General features: G+C 44.1%; 1 protein-coding gene across 1 annotated transcript in view; it reads right to left on the bottom strand.

The window, feature by feature from the left end:
- Positions 1 to 20496, bottom strand: part of LOC119174202 (S1 RNA-binding domain-containing protein 1) — a 174308-nt gene extending 153812 nt beyond the window's left edge. The window contains exon 1 of the mRNA XM_075896012.1: positions 20394 to 20496. The gene's annotated coding sequence lies outside the window, so the exon portion shown is untranslated. The remainder of the gene's footprint in view (positions 1 to 20393) is intronic.
- Between the last annotated feature and the right edge of the window lie 1731 nt (positions 20497 to 22227).

Genomic DNA, 22227 nt, shown 5'->3' with positions numbered 1-22227 from the left:
TCTCGGAGAAGCTCTTCGCATTTGTATCACTTTGAAATCACTTTTTCTTTGAAATCACTTTTTCTTTGAAATCACTTTTTCAAAGTGGTTTAGCTACAACGAGCTTCATAGTTACTTGTAAGAACTTGTTTCCTGCTTGAAAAAAAAAATGTTACACTGGGCTGCGCACGTCATGGGCCGAGCCTCATCAATTAAGTAAACAAGTTTTTTCTGCTCACCCATTTGCATTTTTACACAAAGGTACTCCACAAGGAGCGAGCAACTTCCCGTGAAAAGAGGAAGCACCTGAAGCTCAGGCGTATCACCTGGCTTGTACCTCAATGTTCTGTGGGGCGCTTGTGAACTATAAAACTTTTTTCTTGGGGATAAAAAAGGATGTGTGACAAATTTTAAAGACTGGATTGTTGTGAACAGATAGTGAGTCACTACTCGGAAATGCGTTGTATGACTTGTGTGCAGAAAATAAAAGGTTTTCATCCAGATACTGCTCGTGATTCTCGTCTCTGAATATGACGTTTTGAATGATGCGGCTTTATTTACAGAATAGTGCTTTAGGAAATGATGGTTCGCCATGGAAAGTGTTGCAAGCAATGGCTCACAACTAAGTTCATCGTTCCACTCTTCTACCACTTCACATCGATAAAATGTTTGTGCCGTCACGCGCTCACTTTCAGCATCCTGTCGACTTGACAGTATTTCAGTTCAGTCGCCCAACCGGGTAGGCATCCTGTTTTCCAGAAGCTAATTAGCATACTTTCTTGGTCGCCATTTGAGGCCCTGCACGAGCGAAAAAATATATTTTAAATGTTTCACATTGCCCGCGCGCGTGGTTGATGCCGTCTCTGCGCAGCGCAGCGCCGCTTTGGGTGACGTTGGATGGATGAATGGATATGGCATATCCTTTAGATTGGGCGGTGGCTAGCGCCACCAAACCGTAATACTTAATGAACCAAAAACTAGATATATATTTTTTTCTCCTTAAATAGTGAGGTTGAGGATTCGTACTTTGCAGCGATGGGTTCAATTTTCACTCGTGCCTTGACTTTAGCCACCAATCAGATAACCTCCTTCTAGTTAATTCTACCCGCTTAAAGTCTATTTTGCCCTCACTGTCCCTAAACCCCAGTGCTTTGAAAAACTCTGCGCCATCAACCTGAACTACAGGGTGAAGCCCTTTACAGAACATTATCAAGTGTTCGACAGTCTCTTCTTCCTCTCCACACGCACTGCATACCGTGTCTACCCCCTTCGTATTTGGCCCGATATGTCTTTGTTCGCAATACTCCCGTCCTGGCCTCAAACAGTAGAGAACTACCCCGAGTATTATCATAGATCCTTTCCTTGGCTATTTCCTGCTTAAAAGTTCGATGGATCTCTAGTGCGGACGTCTTAATCATGACAATTATCCACATATTGGTCTCAGGTTCCTTCACCTTCTTCTTAACCGATAGTGCTTTTTGGTTTGGCCCCCTGCTGTCTTCCAAGTATTTACCAGTAAATTTTCTGGTTAGCTTCCGCCATTTTGTATCGACATTCTTCATGTACAAGTAGCTGAATACCTTCCTAGCCGAACGCTCCTCCCCCATTTCTCTCAATCGCTTCTCAAATTTTATTTTGCTGCTAGCTTCCCTGCCCTCAAATGATGTCCATCCCATATCACCTTGTACTCCCAGATTTGGTGTATACTCATGAGCTCCTAAGGCAAGTTTACCTATTCCACATTGCTTAATTTCTAATCTTGCTTGAACTTCTGATCTCATGCACAAGACCGCATTGCCGAACGTCAGTCCAGGAACCATGACCCCTTTCCATATTCCTCTCACAACATCATACCTATTGTAATTCCACAGTGCCCTGTTTTTCATTACCGCTGCATTCCTGTTACCTTTAGTCGTCACGTATGTTTCCTGTTCCCGTAGGTACTCGGCCCCATTGCTTATCCATACGCCCAGATATTTGTGTTTATCTGTTATCTCTAGCGTGACCTCCTGTATTCTAAGCTCATTACCTTCATTGTCATTAAATATCATGACTGCTGATTTTTCCTTACTGAATCTGAAATCTAAAATATCTCCCTCATTACCGCAGATGTCCACTAATCTCTGCAAATCTTCCTTGTTGTCGGCCATTAGCACTATATCATCTGTGTACATCAATGCTGGTAGTGCCTGTTCAATGAGTTTTCCTTGTTCCACGAAAGAGAGATTGAAGCCCAGTCCACTTCCCTCTAGTTTGGCCTCTAATCCTTGTAGGTACATCATGAACATCAAGGGTGACAGAGGACACCCCTGCCTAAGCCCCCGTTTTACCTCTGTGGGCTTCGATACCTGTTTTTCCCACTTTATAACTTCCATGTTACTTTTATAGATCTCCTTTAAAAATTAGTGACTACATCTTCCACGCCTAATGTGACCAGTATTCCCCACAATTCCTCTTGAACCACGCTTATCGTACGCTCCCTTGATATCTAAAAATGCTAGCCACAGGGGCCTATGTTCCTTTTCTGCTATTTCGATGCACTGCGTCAGTGAGAACAGATTGTCTTCCAACCTCCTGTGTTTCCGAAACCCATTCTGCAGTTCCCCCAGCACCCCCTCATCCTCTATCCATGTCTGCAGTCTTTCCTTTATAATCTGCTTTGCCAGCTCGTAGACCACTGATGTCACTGTTATAGGACGGTAGTTGTTTATGTCAGCTTTGTCCCCCTTTCCTTTATATATCATGCTCATCCTGCTAAGTTTCCATTCATAGGGAACTTCTGCATTGATCATTATTTTGCTCACTGCCTCTCTGAAAGCCTGCTTAGACTTTGGACCTAATGTCTTTATCAGCATAATTGGAATGCCATCTGGACCTGTTGATGTACTACTAGGAACCCATTTCTCAGCCCTTTCTCTCTGGTTGTGAAAATGGAGCCATTGTGCCACTTGATTCATCCTTGTCTGTTGTAGTGCATAAAGCACTTTTGTGTTGACATTTTTCTGTCACCCTTGTTCTTATATATTCAATAGCTTCGTCCCCTTCTAGCCTAGCACCTTGAACTGTAGTTATGAACCTTTGCTCTAGGCTCGTCTCATTTCTTAGGGAGTTTAGATGGTTCCAAAATTTCGCAGCTGCCTTTCTATCTTTTTTATGTACTTCTGCCAGCCACTGGGCTCCCTTTATTCCAATCTTTTCATTGGTCAGAAGGGATGCATCCCTTATACAGCTTAGAAAGATTTCCCATTTTCTTTCTACATCATATGTCGGTTCACCCCGCTGCTTAGCATGTCTGTGTTCCCTAGAGGCTTCCTGACGTTTTGCTATGGCTCTCTTAACTTCCTCATCCCACCAATTTTCGGGTTTGTGTCTTCTTTCCCGGGGTGACTCGTCACGTGCCTTAGCAAGCTCTAGCTCAAACAGTCTAATTAGATTTGTGTATGTCCACACTGTTTTATTATCCTCAGTGATTACTTTCTCAATTTGTTTAGTGGCTATTTCAATTTGCCTTTCTGAATAAAAATGTCCCTGTAGTTTCTCATCTTGTCTCCTTCCTACTTTCACTGCTCTTCCGAAACTTAGCTTGATACGTTTGTGATCACTACCTAGACTTCTGGAGCCACTTTCATCTGTGTGCATTCCCCTGAGCTTATCATACATCCTATGTGACATCAGTGCGTAATCTATCGTCGACTGCAGCCTTCCCACCTCCCATGTTATTTGCCCTTCACACTTCTCGGTACTGTTGCAAATGATCAAATCCAGCCTTTCACACATATGCATGATTATTTTGCCGGTCGGGTCGGTATACCCATCTATATCTTCTATGTGCGCATTCATATCTCCTAGTATAATTATCTCGCACTCTCCTCCTAACTCCTGAATGTCATTTGATATACACTCTACCATTGCCTGGTTTTCCACTCTGGCCTCTGCTCCCGTCCACAAGTACATGAAACCAAGGAGTGTCATTTGCCCTGCCACTTTCCCTTTTAGCCATAAATGTTCCTTGCACTGCTGCTTGACCCTTTGCCAGTCTGTACTTTTATGAATGAATGCCCCAATACCACCCCTCTTTTCGCTGCCTTCTGTTCCATTACAATATTCCCACGCGTAGTCCGCATTGTTAGAAGGTTGTTCCATGTCCCTGAGATGTGTTTCTACAAAACCGTATACCATCGGCCTCTCTTCCCTTAGCTGTTCTTCTATCTCTTCCCACTTCAGCCTATTCCTACCACCCTGCATGTTAATATACCCTATGTCTGAATTGGCTCAGCGCTTGTGGCTACGTCTATTTGTGCCCCGGACTCTTAGATACTGGCGCCAATTTTGGAATCGTATCTGTCCATACCACCTGTCAAAGAGTCTCCCTGGTTGTTTTCCTTGTTACTAGCTATTCTGCACCCCGAAGGGTCCGCTTGCCCCCCAAAAAAGCTACTGCGCGTCCTGCAAGTCGTCAACACACCTCATGACCTAGCCGCCCATCGAAGTGAACTCTGTCTTGTTGAAAACCACCCCACCTATGCACCTCTCTGTTTATTACCACCACCTCAAAGCTTTTCTCTCGACTCATCCGCGATATCTCTTGGTTTGCGTTGACAACCGCTCTTTGCAGGTTGCTATCATGCACCGGAAATTCCGGTATCGTGCACATCACTACCTAGGCCTGTACCTCAGGAGAAGTGGCGCGCATGTCATCGACGCCTTTCGCCAGTGTAGTTGCTAGTCCTGCTGTATCTTCATTTAGGACATCGTTTAAAGCGGCTGAAATTATCACGAGCTTTTGTCTATCAGCTGTAGTTTTGAGTTTTGCGCTCGCTTGCCTCATGACTGCTTCCAGCTTGCGTCCTGGGAACGCCCCTACTGCAACCCTATTGTCACCTCTTACCCTCTCTTTGATGGCTTCTGTGCATCGATTTAAATTTGGTTCTGTTCGATTTAAATTTGCTATGTTCAAGCAGCTACGCTTGCAAAAATCATAGTAGAGTGCACCGTCCTGGCTGAACGAGCGGGCTTGTATGTTGACTCCGTGACCTGTGACGGGGCCAGCTGGAATCGCAGCATGTGGCGGATCTTTGGCATACATGGTGAGCAAATTATTAATTTCACTCACTTAGCATTGTCGGCCTGTGTGTAGGCATAATGGGCATCTGGAAAGCAATGTTTTAGCTACTTGAAATTTTCATGTAGTCATCTAAGAAGCTCTCTTCATCTATTGTGTAATTAGAAGCTCTCAAAATGTGTATAAATTATAGGTGGAAACAAATTCATAACAGAGAATTGCGTATATTCAGATTTCTTGCCAATATATTCAAAAGCTTAAAGTTAGAGGTCCTGCACTCCTGCTACCGTGATTAAGATTTCTAAAATGTGCTGCTCTATTAAACTCAACTAAAATTCTGTAAGTGAAGCCTACATTGTGTCTTTCTCACGCTGGCTTTCAAAAGTCTTGTTCTCGCATCATTTCATACTTGACTAATGCACAAAATATGTTTTTATAGGTTCTGCTATTCACCTGAGGAGCAGCACGAAAAAAAAATGCTTTGAAGCCTGGTAATCCAGATAAAAAGTTCCTGGAAGTTCCTGGGCAGACAAAAGGCTGAATCCGAAGGCTGTCGTGTGAGAAAAGCATTCTGAGAGTGACTCCATCGAAATACTTTTCGGATTAGGGTGAACGGTGTCGGGAATGAAATCGCCGTTTAGGCAAAATTTCCAATATTATTTATCTAAAAAATTGAAAATACCCTTTCGAATTTCATTCACACAGTTTTTCTCCCATGTCAACGTCGGACTCCCTTTCCAACAACGTTTTGAGTATCATATGCGGTGAGTGTCAGACTATTCATTTGCATGTTATCATTCTTTGTTTTCACTCGAATCCTAATGGCATGCAGGCTAAGAGGTGAAGGTTTTAGGGTCTTCTGTGATAATTCTTGCTCTCAAGAACAAAGCACATTTTAAAAAATAACTCTGGTGGTTATACTGTCAATGGGTTTTAAAATAAATTTCTTTGCGTACTGCAACCACTTTGAGCATCTATCTATCTATCTATCTATCTATCTATCTATCTATCTATCTATCTATCTATCTATCTATCTATCTATCTATCTATCTATCTATCTATCTATCTATCTATCTATCTATCTATCTATCTATCTATCTATCTATCTATCTATCTATCTATCTATCTATCTATCTATCTATCTATCTATCTATCTATCTATCTATCTATCTATCTATCTATCTATCTATCTATCTATCTATCTATCTATCTATCTATCTATCTATCTATCTATCTATCTATCTATCTATCTATCTATCTATCTATCTATCTATCTATCTATCTATCTATCTATCTATTTATCTATCTATCTATCTATCTATCTGGCAATCTCTCGCTCTCTTACTGGTCACCTATTTTATCTGGCTGCTAGCTTCCCTGCCCTCGAATGATTTCCATCCCTTATCACCTTGTACTCCCTGATTTGGTGTATTCTCGTGAGCTCCCGAAGCCAGCCTACCTGTTGCGCGTTGCTTAATTTCTAATTTTGCTTAAACCTCTGATATCATGCACAAGATCGCATTGCCAAACGTCAGATATTTAAAATGCACAGCGCCATCTGTCAAATAACGCGCAAACTTGGTCTGCCATTTACTCTGGGTTTCGTGAAAACAAAACCAGTCGCATCTCAGCGTAGCGGTAGCTGGGCGTTGCATCTTTGCCGTCGTCCTGCGATGCCTGATCACTGCTGCGTGCCATTGTGCACGCAACGAGGCCGCCGTGACAAAGCCGGGAACAAAGAAACATTGCTTCAACTATATTGTTGGGTTATTTGAACGATAAAAAAAGAACAGTATGGCATATGTTCGGAGTCAACTGTGGTCGGCACGCGTAAAAGTGCCATTTAGCTTCTTTTTTTTTGTCGTGCACTTTGATTGCGTTTTCTGCCAGTGCTGCCCCCGAAGCTATACATAGCGATTAGCCAGTGACGAAGATCTTTCGGCTGATGAAAAGAAAGACATGAAATAGAGACCGAAAAATTATATATTAAGAGAGAGAGAGAGTAAGAAAGCAATACAGCAAGAGAGAAGCAGAAAATAAATAAAGAGAAAGAAGTGGAATGAGAAAGAACAAGAAAAGAGAGAAAAATAAATATAGAATAAGCGAGAAGAAAATTGGGAACCGATACAACCCTTGAAAAAATAAAGAGAAACAAGGAACGCCATCTAGCTGCGCTGTTCTGTCAGGCTCGGCCACACTTTTGTGAAGCTGCTATAACTTTTTTTTTCACCATTTAAGTAAACACGTGTTGCACTTTCAGAATGCCGTCCTGATCGACAATGCCCAATGTGACAGCGTTACGCACCGCAACTGTGCACAAAATAAAATGATCAATCCCATGCTCCTTCACGCGTTTCCGAGGCTACCGCGCTGCCGAAAAGCGCTGGGGATACGCCTCTTCAGTATCCCCAGCGCTTTTCGTAACGTCTCCTGGTGGCTGGTGACGTCACCGGGTGCAGAACAAGAACCTTTCTGCGTGCTAGCAGGTACGCGTCCTCCCTTCTCTAACAGGTCGAGTCTTTCAGCGCACTGCAAGCAGGAGCACTCGGTGGGTATAAGAGACCAGCCGACGAATCTAAGTGGTTGCAACAGAAAAAAATGGGCAGATCTCACGTAGAGTGGGAATCGATGATATGAGAAGCAGGAATGAGAAATGTTGATACGCCGCTTTAAAATTAGCACAATGGTACGAGGTGGAGGTAAGAGATGCCGTATATATGACTTCCGTGTCATGATTATCATGTTAGGATGTGTCGTTTACTCTCGTCATCCATTCATGTCACGTGATACCAGATTTAGTATATGTGGAGCTAGCGAAACGGTCACGAGCACGCTATGAGCGTGGTATGTTGTCATGTTCCTACACATGAAACGCGTGTCGGGATTATCATATTTGCCCCAGCCATATATTTCGTCATCCATTGACGGCACGTAACACCAATTGTGGTATATGTGGAGCTAGCAAAACGGCCACGAGCGCATCATGAAGGGCCCGTTTTACTCTAATGTAGCGTTGACACACGCGCAAGCTTGGCACAGAGACGTTACGTTAGCAAAACGCGAGAACTTAGTCTGACGCCAGGCGCGAACAGCGTTCGTCGGCGCGGCCTGACGGCAACCGGCGCGAAATGCGACATGCTGCATTTCGCGCCGATGCGTTCCCCAGACAACACTGCGTCTCCCTCTTTTCGTGACGGAGGGATGCCGGACGTGCTGAAATGCGCATGCGTCAAATCAGCGTAGCGCGCCTGCGAGTATATGGCAGGACCAGTGCCTGGCGTGGCAACGCCGGCGTGACGCGACGGAATTAACGCCGGCGAGCACGCGCAACGCGTCACGTAGAAATGTATTAGCGTTTGGACTGTGGTATGTAGTCATGTTCTCACATGGCACGCATCTCATGATTATCATATTTGCACCAGTCACGTACTTTCGTCATCCATTGGCGGTCCGTAATACCGAGTTTGGTACATGTGAAGCTATCAAAACGGCCGTGAGCGTCAGCGTAGCATGTAGTCATGAGCGTAGCATGTAGTCACGTTGTTTCATGACACGCATGTTTTGTTTATTATGTTTCCACCAGTATATTACCTTCGTCATCCATTCACGTCCCGTAATACCAAATTTGGCATAGGTGAATCTACCGAAACTACCGCCAGCGCATCATGAGCGTGGCATGTAGTCATGCTATTACATGACACGAATCTCATGATTATCATGTTTGACGAGTCACATACTTTCGTCATCCATTTATGTACCGTAATACCACATTTAGTATATGTGACGTGAGCGCATCATTAGCGTGAAACGTAGTCGTGTTACATGACAAGCATGTTTAGGGTCTGTCGCTTGCGTTCGCCATTGAATCATGTAATACCATACCAGTTTTGCAACATGCCATGTGAACGAAACCACCGCAAGAGCTGCAGAACCACGAAATGTAAATCATGACATACATGTCATGATTTTCATGTTATGATAAGTCAAGTATGTTCTTCATACTGTCATGTTATGCCATAACAAGATTGATTGATGATTGATTGATATGTGGGGTTTAACGTCCGAAAACCACCATATGATTATGAGAGACGCCGTAGTGGAAGGCTCCGGAAATTTCGACCACCTGGGGTTCTTTAACATGCACCCAAATCTGAGCACACGGGCCTACGACATTTCCGCCTCCATCGGAAATGCAGCCGCCACAGCCGGAATTCGAACCCGCGACCTGCGGGTCAGCAGCCGGGTACCTTAGCCACTAGACCACCGTGGCGGGGGCCATACCAAGTTTGGTATTGATACCATTATCGAAACCGCCAGGAGAGCTAAAAGTCGTAGGCGGCTAGATAGATAGATAGATGGATAGATAGATGGATGGATAGATAGATAGATGAATAGATAGATAGATGGATGGATAGATAGATACGCTCAAAGTCGCCGAAGTAGTTCGCTAAGAAATGCGTTGCATTTAAAAGTTACGAGAAAAGTGCTGGGCTTTAACTGTTTATTTTTACGAGGAAACCTCATTAGGTCGGCGCAGGAAAAGGTAGTAAGGAATGAAATTTACACTCTAAAATTACACTCTAAAAGGTGTAAAACGGGTGTAACCATTAAAAGACCCATATGAACACCCTTTTACACCCAATATTGAAAATGTGAGGTGTTCGCGAATAAAACACCCTCAAAACACCCCATTTACACCCTTATATTTGGGGTGCAATGAACAAAGCTACAAATGATTGATTGATATGTGGGGTTTAACGTCCCAAAACCACCATACGATTATGAGAGACGCTGTAGTTGAGGGCGCCGGAAATTTCAACCACCTGGGGTTCTTTAACGTGCACACAAATTTGAGGACACGTGCCTATACAAGGCTACAAATGCACGACATTTTCAGGCCGTTTTGCTTATACTGTTAGTATACATTAACCATCTTGATACCAGCAAGGCTCCTACTACTAGCTGCTTGCGAGTCTAGTAATGATTCGAAGCAGGAAGTAATGTGACCGAAACGTAGTTTTTATCGATAAAGCACGCAAACTACTATAAGATAGAAGATATAATAGGAGTGCCACTTAATCAATAGAGCAAGGGCCGATTCTCCTGTACTTGTTTCTTTCATCTGTGTAATTTGCGTGATAATTCAACAGTCACAAAGCGCACTGATTTGCCTGAACAAGGTACTGTTGCGCACATTGGTGTAGCCATGCATAGAACACTCCCCCCCCCCCCTGCCCCCGTCCCCCATAAGATCGAAGCTTTTAAAGCTGGAGATAAAACGTCCGCCACCTGCAAAAAACAAAAACAAACAACAGCACAGTTGTTTAGCCATAAGCACCACGTCAGCAAGCCATCAGGTCCCTTAAAAACGAACATTGACATCATGTATTTTTAGCAGGCACGTTTTATTTAATTACTGCAGCGAATGTTCCTCTTCATGTGTCATTAAAAGTGCGTCATGGAAATTAGCTAGAGGACACCGACCATAAAGAAAAATGCAGAATAAGGACATTTTGGTAACCTGGACGCAGCCTTGCTCACAATGACGGGAGCCTTGTTGACTAAATTGCGAACAAAGCTCTCCTCAGGGGAGCCGAAACGCATTCTCTAGTTCTCTCTCTCTCTCTCCGTTTTTTTTTGTGGATCCCCTTTTTTAATTTATGTAACTTCCCCAGAAGACGTGCTTCGGTCAAAGTCTTGACTTTGTAGGTAGTGAGAAAACAACATTGAAATATTTTCAGCCGTGGTCTTGTTCCAAGGACTGCAAGCTAAGTACAAATGTGTTACCGCAACGTGAAGTCAGAAGTAGTAATTAACAGGCTGAGAAAGTAGCAGCAGGTCAGTATTTTTTTATTTACTGCGCGCCAGAGCGTGCCTCTTCTTTCTTGTTATTGCTTTCTGCATGAAAAGCGTGCAGATGCGCGCATGCGTTGTCGTCTTTGTCTTCCTAGCAGTACGCACGTGACAATATGTTCTCATCGAATAGTGTGACGGCCGATACATGCAATGTTTCAATGTCTTTACCGAAATGAAAGTGCTGATAAAATATCGCCTGCGTGACCCTGAATGGGAAGTTCCTAAACACCCATAGAGCTAAGCAAAAAGCATCAGCTTAGCTTTTTTACCAAGATTCACTACATTAGGTCGGTGAAGGTGAACTTAATATTGCTGCCGAATATTACAAATGCGCGTTGTGACTAGTAGCTCGTGCTGGCCGCACTGCACCGACACAATGTTCACTGCGATTCAGATGCACGGTTAAAGAACGAGTATAACGCAACAAATCACTGCCGCGAAAAAAAAAAAAAAAAGGCAGCGCCCGCGCTGTCAGCAGAGGGCCGAAGCTAGCGTAAAACCGCATCTAGCCGGTCTGAGAGCGCCACAAGGCGCCATCAAGTCTCGTCGCCTAGACAACCTTGGCTGCCCGGTATTGCTGAGCGCCGGGAGCACAGCGCGGGAAAGGGGCCGACATCGTCTTAAATGTCACTGCGTGCGCTGGCGAAAAACCCTCCCGTGTGTGTGCGTGTGGTGCGTGTGGCTTCTCGATGGGTAGAGTTTATTATACGGCGTTTAGTTTGAAATGTACCTGCGCTCTGTGCTCGACCTGTGTGCTCTGTCAGTGCTGATTATTGCGAAGGTGCACCATCCTGAAGACTGGACCTGTGGATTCATATTGTGGAGCACTCGAAGTGAAATAGTGAGTACCGCTCTCACGTGGTTCCGTTCAGCGCTTTGTTAACTGCGTGAGCACGAGAATAACACCTTCGAACAATTTTGTTTTCAACTAGTTGATGACAAATCAGCATTTGTTTAGTTTGCGAGAATATTTGTCCGAGCTGTTTCACGGGGATGATGGCGAAGTGTGAATGTGGGCAAGCTTTTTTGTTTGTTTAGATTGTTTGCAGTACAAAGCAGAATGAGCGTGCGCCGCTGAGGTTCAGCGAAGAAATCGAACAGATTTTTGCGGTGCCCTTTGTTGGCAGCCGTTTTTAACGGGGTCCGCTCGTGCTGCACATCAATTTTAGTTTACTAATTAATACATGTGTGGGGACGGCGCCTGTTAGCTCTAAGCATCAACCGTATCTAAGACGCATATGCTTGGGCATGTCGGCAGTTCATTTACTTTTTTTCTTATTGCACAAAAATACCGAAAACGGAAAACAAGGGCGTGGTGTCCATGTTGTTCTTTTCGGTTCTTTTTCGTTTTGTGCGGTAACACTACCGTGATAACTCGGGTTGATGCATCGGGTGACAACACAGCATATTGCTTCACGTTAGGTGCGCCTCGCGAAGCTTGCCTACTTGCTAATACATTCAATTTCGTTATTCGTCTTCACCGGTATTTTCGTTGACCCGCAACGTAGCGTGAAACTGCCGACAGCCGTGCCTGTGTAGCGGATGGAGCACTGAAGCTGGACTTTTGTTTGAACAGACCTTTAGTCTGTGTGTGTGGTCGAATTGCCTACTTGAACAGCGCAAACGCTTGTTTGAACATAATTGCTAACTTTCGAGCACATTTTATTCAGATTGTTTCCATCATGTGTAACTTTCAAAATATTCTTGTTATTCAGAGTTTTATTGCCGTCGGCTCGCTAAGTACTTCAGATGTTAAAGGTATTTTCGCTGTGAAGCGTATTATTAGTTTTTGTGTTGCACAAAACTGCATGGTATCTAAGCATGTGTTGCAGCCAAAATGTAAGACTGGGCAGCATATTTATCTGGGAGCACAACACGCACAGCCAATGAACAGCCTACGCTGCATCGGGAAGGAGTTATGCTTTCTCAGCCTGCCAGCATGATTGAAACAAATGACCCTAATTTAGCAGTATGTAACTGTCATTGAGTGAAGGTAACAGGGTCACTTTATTCGACATTTCCCAGCCAATTTTGCAGCTATGGCAAATGTGTTTGGAAAAAAAAAAATGTGCTGATTTAATGCACTGAAAGCAGTGAACTGCTTGAATATTTCGGAGAAAAAAGTTTTTCGTCACGTGGTTGCCTTTCAAACTTTCCAGAGTGTTGTTTGAGTGTTGTTTGTGAAAAAAAATATTTTCCAAGTACCGCTCCTTTTTTTTTATACCAAGTTTGGTACATGTTAAGTAACGGAGCTTATGTAAGGTGTTTGAAACTCGGCAATATTAATACAAATTTTCGGCCACATACGTCTGCACGAATTTAGCCGAAGTGTGTTATGTTTGCATTTTCTCATTGCGATACTGCACTTTGTATGAATATCTGAACGGTGACTACTTACTTCACAGAAAAGATATTTTGATGAAAAATTATTTTTAGGCATCTTAAGCTGTTAACCTCTACGAGAAAACATCACTCATTTCACAGAATTGCCATTTTTGTCCGTATTGAGACGCAATTTGCACCATGTGGTGGTCCAATTAAAAATCACCTTTTACCTAAATTGAAAGCAAATAAACAGTTCTTTGTATGTGACAAGGTTTATCATTACAATTTCTATTTCAAGGAATAAAATATTTTTTTTGAATTTTCCCGTCAACGGCAATAAGGAACTTCGAGGCGTCGGCTGCCAGATGAGCAAAAGGCGAATGGAGAACTTGGCACTTCAAAAATCATTTAGGGGCAAAGCTCTTGAGGCCGCGGGTCGTTCCCTCCTCTGTAGTCGTACTAGTATTATGTAGCCACTTGATGAGTTGCACAATAGATAGCGTTAGTGGTTTTCACAGCATATACACTGACAAAATGATGATTCGTGGGGCGAATCGTTCGTCCGTACATTTGTGCTTTCGTCCATTCGTCTGTGCATCCATCCGTCCGGGATTCCATGCGTCGGTCTGTCCGTGAGTCCACCCGTCTTTGTGTCCGTCTATACTGGCGTCAGACTGTATGTCCATCCGTTTGTGCGTCCGGACGGACGAACGCTACGCCCCACTCATCATCATTCACTCCGTGGGTATGCTGTGATATTTTTCTAAACCTAAATTGCTATGACCAAATTTGGCACATGAAAAGAACTGTTTATTTGCTTTCGATTCAGGTATAAAATCTATTTTAATTCAACCACCATATGGTGCAAGTTGCGTCTCATATAGACAAAACAACTATTTTGTGAAATTTGCGCTTTTTTCTCGTAAAGTTTGACAGCTTGAGAGGTATAAAATATTTTTTCCTCCAAATATGCCTTATGTGGACTAAGTATTCACTCCTCAGATATTCATTCAAAGTGCAGTATTGATATAGAAAAATGCAGATATAACACATTTTGGCTAAATTATTGGAGGCGTATGTGGTCGAAAAATGGTAATAATATTACTGAGCTTCAAACACTTTGCGCAAGCCCTTCACTAAACTTGTAGACCAAATTTGGCACGGAAGCAGAAGAGGTACTTATGAAATAATTTTTTTTTCACAAACATCCAGACGAGATTCCGGGAAGTTCAGGAGGCAGCCATGTGACCAAAAAATTATTTGTCTGCGAAATATTCTAGCAGTTATCTTTTTTAATGCAGTAAAATCAGCGCGTTTTTTCGTATACATTTGAGGTGGTCGCCAGCCAAAATGGCTGGGACGTCTGACCTGGAATGACCCAATAGCCAATTCTTCCATTACATAATCGTGTAAATGTGAGCCAGTTCAAGAACACTAGTATCATTCGCATTTTAATACGTACTGGACAGTTTTTAATTTTACAAGTTACCTGCACTGAATACCTTCTCAATGCGCATACCGTCATGTATACTCAGTGGCATTGTGCTTTTGTGCAATACAGATAAAATATGTATATGTTGTTGCGCGTCGCACTGTATTCCTCTTAATAAACTAATCGAATGATTACCATGGTAAATCTGCAGAAATACACATGCAGCTGTGTTGATGCATACTTAAGCATAGAACTTGACATTCACTTAGATTGGTCGATGCAGGCAGCTAATGGAAACATTATCAACTTGGAGCAGCACCTTTTTATGTACCTGCGCGAGCAAGCTGAAAGGCTAAAGTGAGGTTCATATACGGCACGAAAGGTATAATGATTCTGCCACAGCGCGCTTTTTAAGGCGTTTATTGCTCAGCATACCTTTTCTAGCATTTCTCACTGCAGTGGAACCCGATGCCACTGAATATTGTTACGTATACGAGAGGGGTTTATTCAGAGCCGACGTAACGGTCGACTGGATGGTATATAGCAGAGAGCGCGCACCAGCGAGCTTTTGCCTCCAACCGAACGTCCTCTTCTGCCACCACCCTGTTTCCCGCTACACAGGTGCACATACCTAAATTACATATGTGGTAACAATATGCTTGCTATGCACTCAATTTACACTTACACATAAGAAAGCAGTTAGTTATAAATGGTGCACACTGTATGTTGCACTCTATGTGAAATTTCGGTCATTCTTCCTTGTGTATTTATTTTAGGTTTCCGGGATTGAATTTCTGTACAGAAAGAATAGCTTCGCCCCAATTCTCTCGAAGGCACCAGTCATCTCAGCAGCTGAAGATGATTGTGCAAGCAGCAGTGACGAGTGGTTTTGCAGTTAGAAGTATACCAACACTGACATTACATTAATACAACCCCAATTACACTACCTTGTTGAATGTTCTCTTTTTTAATGTCGAAACTTATACTGCGAGATGTAATTGGTTGTAAATGTGACTCCAGAAACTCGCTTACTCTTTCTACGTGTTTTTTTTCTATTGTATAGGTGTCAATCAACGCTACACCTCTCAGTCGTTTGCCCGACTAGCGCAAATGTTTTTGAAGGTTGTGGAGATTTATTGTATTGAAAACAATGAATATCTAGTACAGAGAGAAAAAAACTTGGTCACGTGAGATATTTCAAAATTTTGCAGAATGCCATCAGAGTTCTGTTTGTCAGACTTGCAGTTTTTCTATAATAAAGACAGATGTTAACATATGGGCTTAATAGTTTTTTGCTTCAGTGTTATGTTTGGTTGAACCTTACGCTACAGGTTACTGCTTGCACTACTGTGGTGTGGTGTGTGTGTGCGTGCGTGTGTATGTGTAAGTGCCTTCCGCGTCTTACTTTGTCGTTTTCGGCCCAGTCTACGTACACATATATACACTGGTCTCATGCAGCTCATTCAAGACCATTGCCCCGCCGCGGTGGTCTAGTGGCTAAGGTACTCGGCTGCTGACCCACAGGTCGTGGGTTCAAATCCCGGCTGCGGCGGCTGCATTTCCGATGGAGGCGGAAATGTTGTAGGCCTGTGTACTCAGATTTGGGTGCACGTTAAAGAACCCCAGGTGGTCGAAATTTCCGGAGCCCTCCACTACGGCGTCTCTCATAATCATATGGTGGTTTTGGGACTTAAACCCCACATATCAATCATATCAATCATTCAAGACCATTGCACCTTATTTTATGAGCTGCATGCATGCAGGTATAAGTGCAGTGGGTGACACCAGTATCTTCCTTCTTCCCTGTCGATTTGATTGATATGTGGGTTTTAACGTCCCAAAACCACCATATGATTATGAGAGACGCCGTAGCGGAGGGCTCCGGAAATTTTGACCACCTGGGGTTCTTTAACGTGCACCCAAATCTGAGCACACGGGCCTACAACATTTTCGCCTCCATCGGAAATGCAGCCGCCGCAGCCGGGGATTCGAACCCGCGACCTGCGGGTCTTCTTTCCTGTCAGCCACAGAGAAGGTTCATATATGCTTCTCCCTGAGAACAATTGAGGCTTGGGCCAGTTGGTGCTGTATATTTGATGGAATGAAGTGCTATGAACGGCTCTCCTCAACACACAAGACTAAGCGTCACCTCCTGTGTCAGCTTTTGTTGTCCCGTTAATCGCGCTTCATTTGATCAAGTATGCTTATCTTTATATAACTGCCATCGTTTCAAGGGGGTTTTTAGTGTTACACCCCACTCGCATGGGTGTAGCTTCATCCAACACTCATTGTTTAGGGGTGTTCATAAACACCTATTAAAGTAGGTTGTAACGTTTCTTTACACCCTATAGTTTCAGGGTGTTTCTAAACACCTTATTGTTTAGGGTGTTCCTAGACACCCTAAAGGGTGTTGCACAAAACAATACACCCTTATGGGTGTAAAAATGTAAGGGTGTGGGGTCATTCTAATCACGTATTTATGTATTTCTTAGTGAAGGAACACTGCGCCTAACACTTACGTATTGTTGTTGTGCCTAAGGTATGCGTAATATTTGCTTTTTGATCGACAGTGTTCACAGCATGAAACCAGCCACCATTTCAAGATGCTCGAGCGTTCAGCAAGGGCTAGAAGTTTGGCCGGGTAGCTGAAATCGTCGTGCGACAGACAAAAAGACAGGCAGCAGACCGAAATTTCTGCGTTCGTGTTTCCCAGAAAAGACATGGTCTCTACGCTTCCTCCCTGCTCTACCAGGTCGAGTCTTTAAGCGCACTGCAAGCAGGAGCACTCGGTGGGTATAAGAGCCCAGCCGACGAATATAAGTAGTTATAACGACTGCAATGGAAGAAATGAAGAGAAAAGTGCCGGCCTTTAACTGCTTCTTTTTACGAGGGCACTTCAATAGGTCGGCGCAGGAATAGGAAGTGAGGTATGAAACGTAGCGGTGAGGTCAAAATAGGTAGGAAGAGAAAAAAAAAAAACGACAGCATATCCACGGAGTGAATGATGGACAGTGGGGCGATGCATTCGTCCGTCCATTCGTTCTTGATTCCGTCCGTTCATGCGTCCGTCTGTGTGACCGTGCATGCGGCCATCTGCCCGTCCGTGCGTGCGTCTGTTCGTGCGTCCGTCCCTGCGTCCGTTCATGCGTTCATCCATGCATCTGTATGTGTGTCCGTTCGTCCATCTATTCAACACTCCAAGTACCACCATCTCGCATCTTTTCATCATATATTCCTCACATAGAAGCACCGCCATCCAGCGGACATTTCAAGGACTAAACGAGAGGTGGCACACGCACAATTCTTACGGCTTGCGCTTCGGGTCTACTTCCCACCTTTAACTACTTCGAGTTCATGGTATATACTAGTTCACTGTATTTATGGCACTGTTACGCAACGCTCGCTAAACCTTTCTAGAACAAAGGAGGTTACGCCCAGCGAGAATAAGGTAGCAACCTTTTCCTGCCAGATAGTGCTCAATGTACATGCCAATGGCTGCTAATGGGAAATGAGGTACAGGATAATTCGCCTTTTACTTTCTTACGGCTTGCGCTTCGTATCTACTTCCCACCTTTAACCACCTCACAAAGTGGGTCTAAGAGAGAATGGAAGAGAAAAGTGAGCTCCGTAACTGTCTGCTTCAGGGAGCGACACCTCAACAGTAGCTCACAAGAGATGGGGGTGAGGAGGGATTAAAATAATAGAGTTAAAGGTATATATATAGAGAAAGATGCGCTAAGCCAGCGAGCGAGGACATATCGAGGGGATAGAAGAGATAGGAAAGATGGAAACATGGTCCCGGGAGTCCGAGGACGGGGCACCACTTGTGAGAGCTCTTGCCGGCGTCAGGAGTTGGCGTAGAGCAACTCCGGCAGGTCAGAGCTACACTGTCGTCGGAGATCGGCGTCAGGAGATGACGTAGGGCCCGCTCAGTCGGCTAGAGCTACGCTGACGTCGGAGATCACGAGGACACAACCGGTCGGCACGGAATCCAGCGCCTCGAGTTCATGGTATATACTAGTTCATTGTATTCATGGCACTGCGGCTCAATGCTCGCTAAACCTTTCTAAAACTAAGGAGGTTACACCCAGCGAGTATAACGTAGCAACCCTTTCTTGTCAGATAGGGCTCAATGTACATGGCAATGGCTGCTAATGGGGATGGCAGCGTGCGCGTTAACTAAAAGCCGAATGCTGCTCCTCTCATTCCCCCTTAGCAGCCATTGGCATGTACATTGAGCAGTATCTTTTATTGTTCAACAACGCACAGAATAAATCTCTCACCGGCACCACCTTGGAGGTCAAATTGTTATACTTGTCACACACTCCAACGGCTACGAGGGACGAACGGGTGCCGCTATAAGGAGCTTCGCCCCTAAAAATAAAGGAGGGGCTCTGTTTTCCGCCAGAAAGTCGCCTCGCGCAACGCGCAGCCCGCAGGAAAAGCAATGCCAATTAACTGAGCGTAGCGTACTGAAGAACAAAACGAGACAGGGTCGCTTTTGGATCAACAAACACGTGTGAACCCGCTACTACCAGATCGTTTCAAAGATTCTCGAAGCTGTGTGTTCGTTGTAGGATGGTGCACAATTGCAGCACCACAACCTCTGGTTGGTCTATAGAGGTACTTTAAAGAATCAAGATATCCGAGGTCGTTTTCCGTTGACATGGTGGACGTCGAAGTAGCACTGAAAGACTTTTTCTCCTAATTTTTACTGATCTCAATGAAACCTTTTCCACGGACCTTCACTTCGTTATGATGACATGCGCCAACCATACTGCAGCTGCAGTTGATTTATTATTTTCTAAAAATTCAACTTGGTTATTGGTAGCCTATTCAGAAATCACACCTTTGAATGCGGAGTGCTAGTGCACACTAGATGAACTTTTCATGTCAATTGAAGCCGGGACTCACTGATGGTATCGGCCCACCCACACTAAATATTCAGTCAATCAGAGCATGCTGAAACGCGTGCTCTGATTGACTAAATCTTGAGAGCGAGCTGGCAGACACCGGTAGTGACTGTGGCTTTGATCTCTATCAAATTGGTGAATGCTGAAACGTAGTATATTTAGTAAGTACTTACAGAATACCACCATGGACCACCAAGTCTGTGGTTTATAGTGTTTGCTTCCCAGCTATCTTCACGCGGCGCGGGTGAAAAGCTAGCGGCAGTCCTTCCGTGCTCAGAGGGCCGCTGAAAATTTTCTTGTTAAGTATTCAAAGGGTAATACAAATATCGATCTATCATAGTATAGCTTCGGTGAATTTTTTTAGAGACTAAATCGCATTCATTGTGACTTAGTCTCTCAGGTCAGTTGCGGCCGCTGCAGCGTGACGGTGCGGGGACAGGAAAGACGGGGAAACGAGTTGCGGCGGCTCCCTCGGGGCAGCAGCCGCAGCAAATTAGCTGGTGCTTGTCAAAACAGTGACCAACTCAGTTGTTCTAATGAGTGCTTTTTTAAATCTCATTTACCACAGTGGCGAAGTAATGTGACGTAATTGCTGACGTTTACCGAAGTAGCTAGCCGCTTCGATATTGTTTTCGACACAACCTGTTTTTGGTTGCGTAAAGTTATCTTCCTGTCTCTGAGTAAACAACTACGCTACCTGTATATCTTGAATGCAGCAATATCGTACTATTGTTAAAATGAGACGTCAACGTTGCTGTTTGCATTGATGTCGGTTTGCTCTGCAGTGGCACACTTGCCGTGGAAACAGCAACAGTTTTTCACTGACCTTCATGAGCAGCTCTGGAGGGGCATCGGAAAGTGCGGCATGGACCTTGAACTCGCCACGTCCGAGGACATGGTCACAAATTGGGCACACAGCCGAATGCGAAGACGGCCTGGGAATGATGACGACGACGATTTTTATGATGTTGATGATTACCAGAAGAATGGCACAACCACTAAATCATGCACCGTGGGCACAACCCACCACGGGGGATCAGCCACGAAATGGTGCGGCAGTAGAATTGATAAAAAAAAAACAAATAGGCGAGAAAGAAAAGAGGGATGAAGGATATGCGAAAAAAGTCATCTGTAGGAAAGTAAAAATATCTATGATAAGTTTGGTGCCTTTTACTGCACTGCTACTTGAAGTAATATTAAAATACCTAAGTGAATAAATGAGATAAGGTTAATATCTGAATGATAATAATTTAGATGTATTGGTAATATTAACATGGCATTCTGACAACGTTTTTCACGCACTGCATTTCTTCCTCGATGCAGCGCGTGTTTACCATCACGCGGTTGCGCGCCCTCGTCGCTCCTAACACTTGGCGCATTCCATTGCATTACTGCATCACCCATGTTAAGATGATGCAGTAAATCTACTTTGAGGCCTTCTCCGCTGCTTTATGTGCTGCAGCTAATAGATAATGGCATTCATTTCAAACAAAAAAGGGTTCGATATGACAGCTAAAGAGCGAAAAGATAACATTGGTGCAACATATAAAGTTAATAATAAGAAAAAAAGTTTGGCAGGTGTTAGTTTTCCAGAACAAGAGTATGGAAGCACTCATGTAAGACAAATGAGCCTCAGCGAAAGAGTATACGTGAATACGTGTGGCATGGAATTGCCCCTTTGAAGACCTCACGCGATTGGTTTTGCCGTTGTAGACCCTTTTCGCAGGTGTGCAGAGTTATGTTCGCCCTGGAGGTCGGCCCGTAGGTGAAGCTCGAGTAGCGCACCTCGAGGTCCGCTACTATAGAGGTCCTTTTTCCTTTGGATTCAGTTTCGCGTAGACGTAACAGCAAGCATATATTATTATTATTATTATTATTATTATTTATTTATTTGTAGTGATGAGTGTTGTATTTGCTCTGCAGGTTGTGGGCACTCTATCGCTGAACTCCCCGACCACCGCAGCTGTTCCGAGCGTGTTGTAAATGCACCGTGTGCCAGAACCCTTTTTCTTTCTGCGCACTCGAGCCCAATAATCTTCTATTTGTGTGCCTAGTAGAACATATTGTTGGGCTAGTTCACTGTCCATGATCACTAAAAGAATAAGCGCTCAAAATCAACCACCACACAGAGATGGTCGCTTGTCTAAGCTCCATCTTTGCGTGGTCATTGATTTTAGATGCCAAGCTCTTTATGGCGTCGCCCGTTCGTCCCGTTATCGTTTGTAACCACCGGTGGCACATGCACGTTTGTAACCACCAGAGGGCGAAGCTCCTTAAGCCATAGGTCGTGCGTCCTCGATGTATGTAGTAGGCCGCCACTTCTAGTTTAGTTCTTGATCTTGAATGTCGATGCTCCTTAAGCCGTGGGTGGTGAATCTTCGATGTATGAGTAGGTAGCCACTTCTCGTTTAGTTCTTGGAATGTACGCTAGGTGGCGGTACTTGTATATACTCAATATATAATGAAAAGATGCGAAATGGTGGTGTTCACCACACAGACAGACGTACAGACATACAGACGGACAGACACAGGAAGAAACAGATGGACCCACGGCTGGATAGACGGATGGATGCACGAATGGATGGACGAACGCTTCGCCCCACTCATCATCAATCAGTCAGTTGACATGCTGTACTTTTTATAGCGCTTACTACTGTAGT

The sequence above is a fragment of the Rhipicephalus microplus genome, chromosome 5, assembly GCF_043290135.1.
Source record: "Rhipicephalus microplus isolate Deutch F79 chromosome 5, USDA_Rmic, whole genome shotgun sequence".
Taxonomy (NCBI): domain Eukaryota; kingdom Metazoa; phylum Arthropoda; class Arachnida; order Ixodida; family Ixodidae; genus Rhipicephalus; species Rhipicephalus microplus.
Note: the sequence above shows the minus strand (reverse complement) of the source record. Positions and strands in the feature narration are given on the sequence as shown.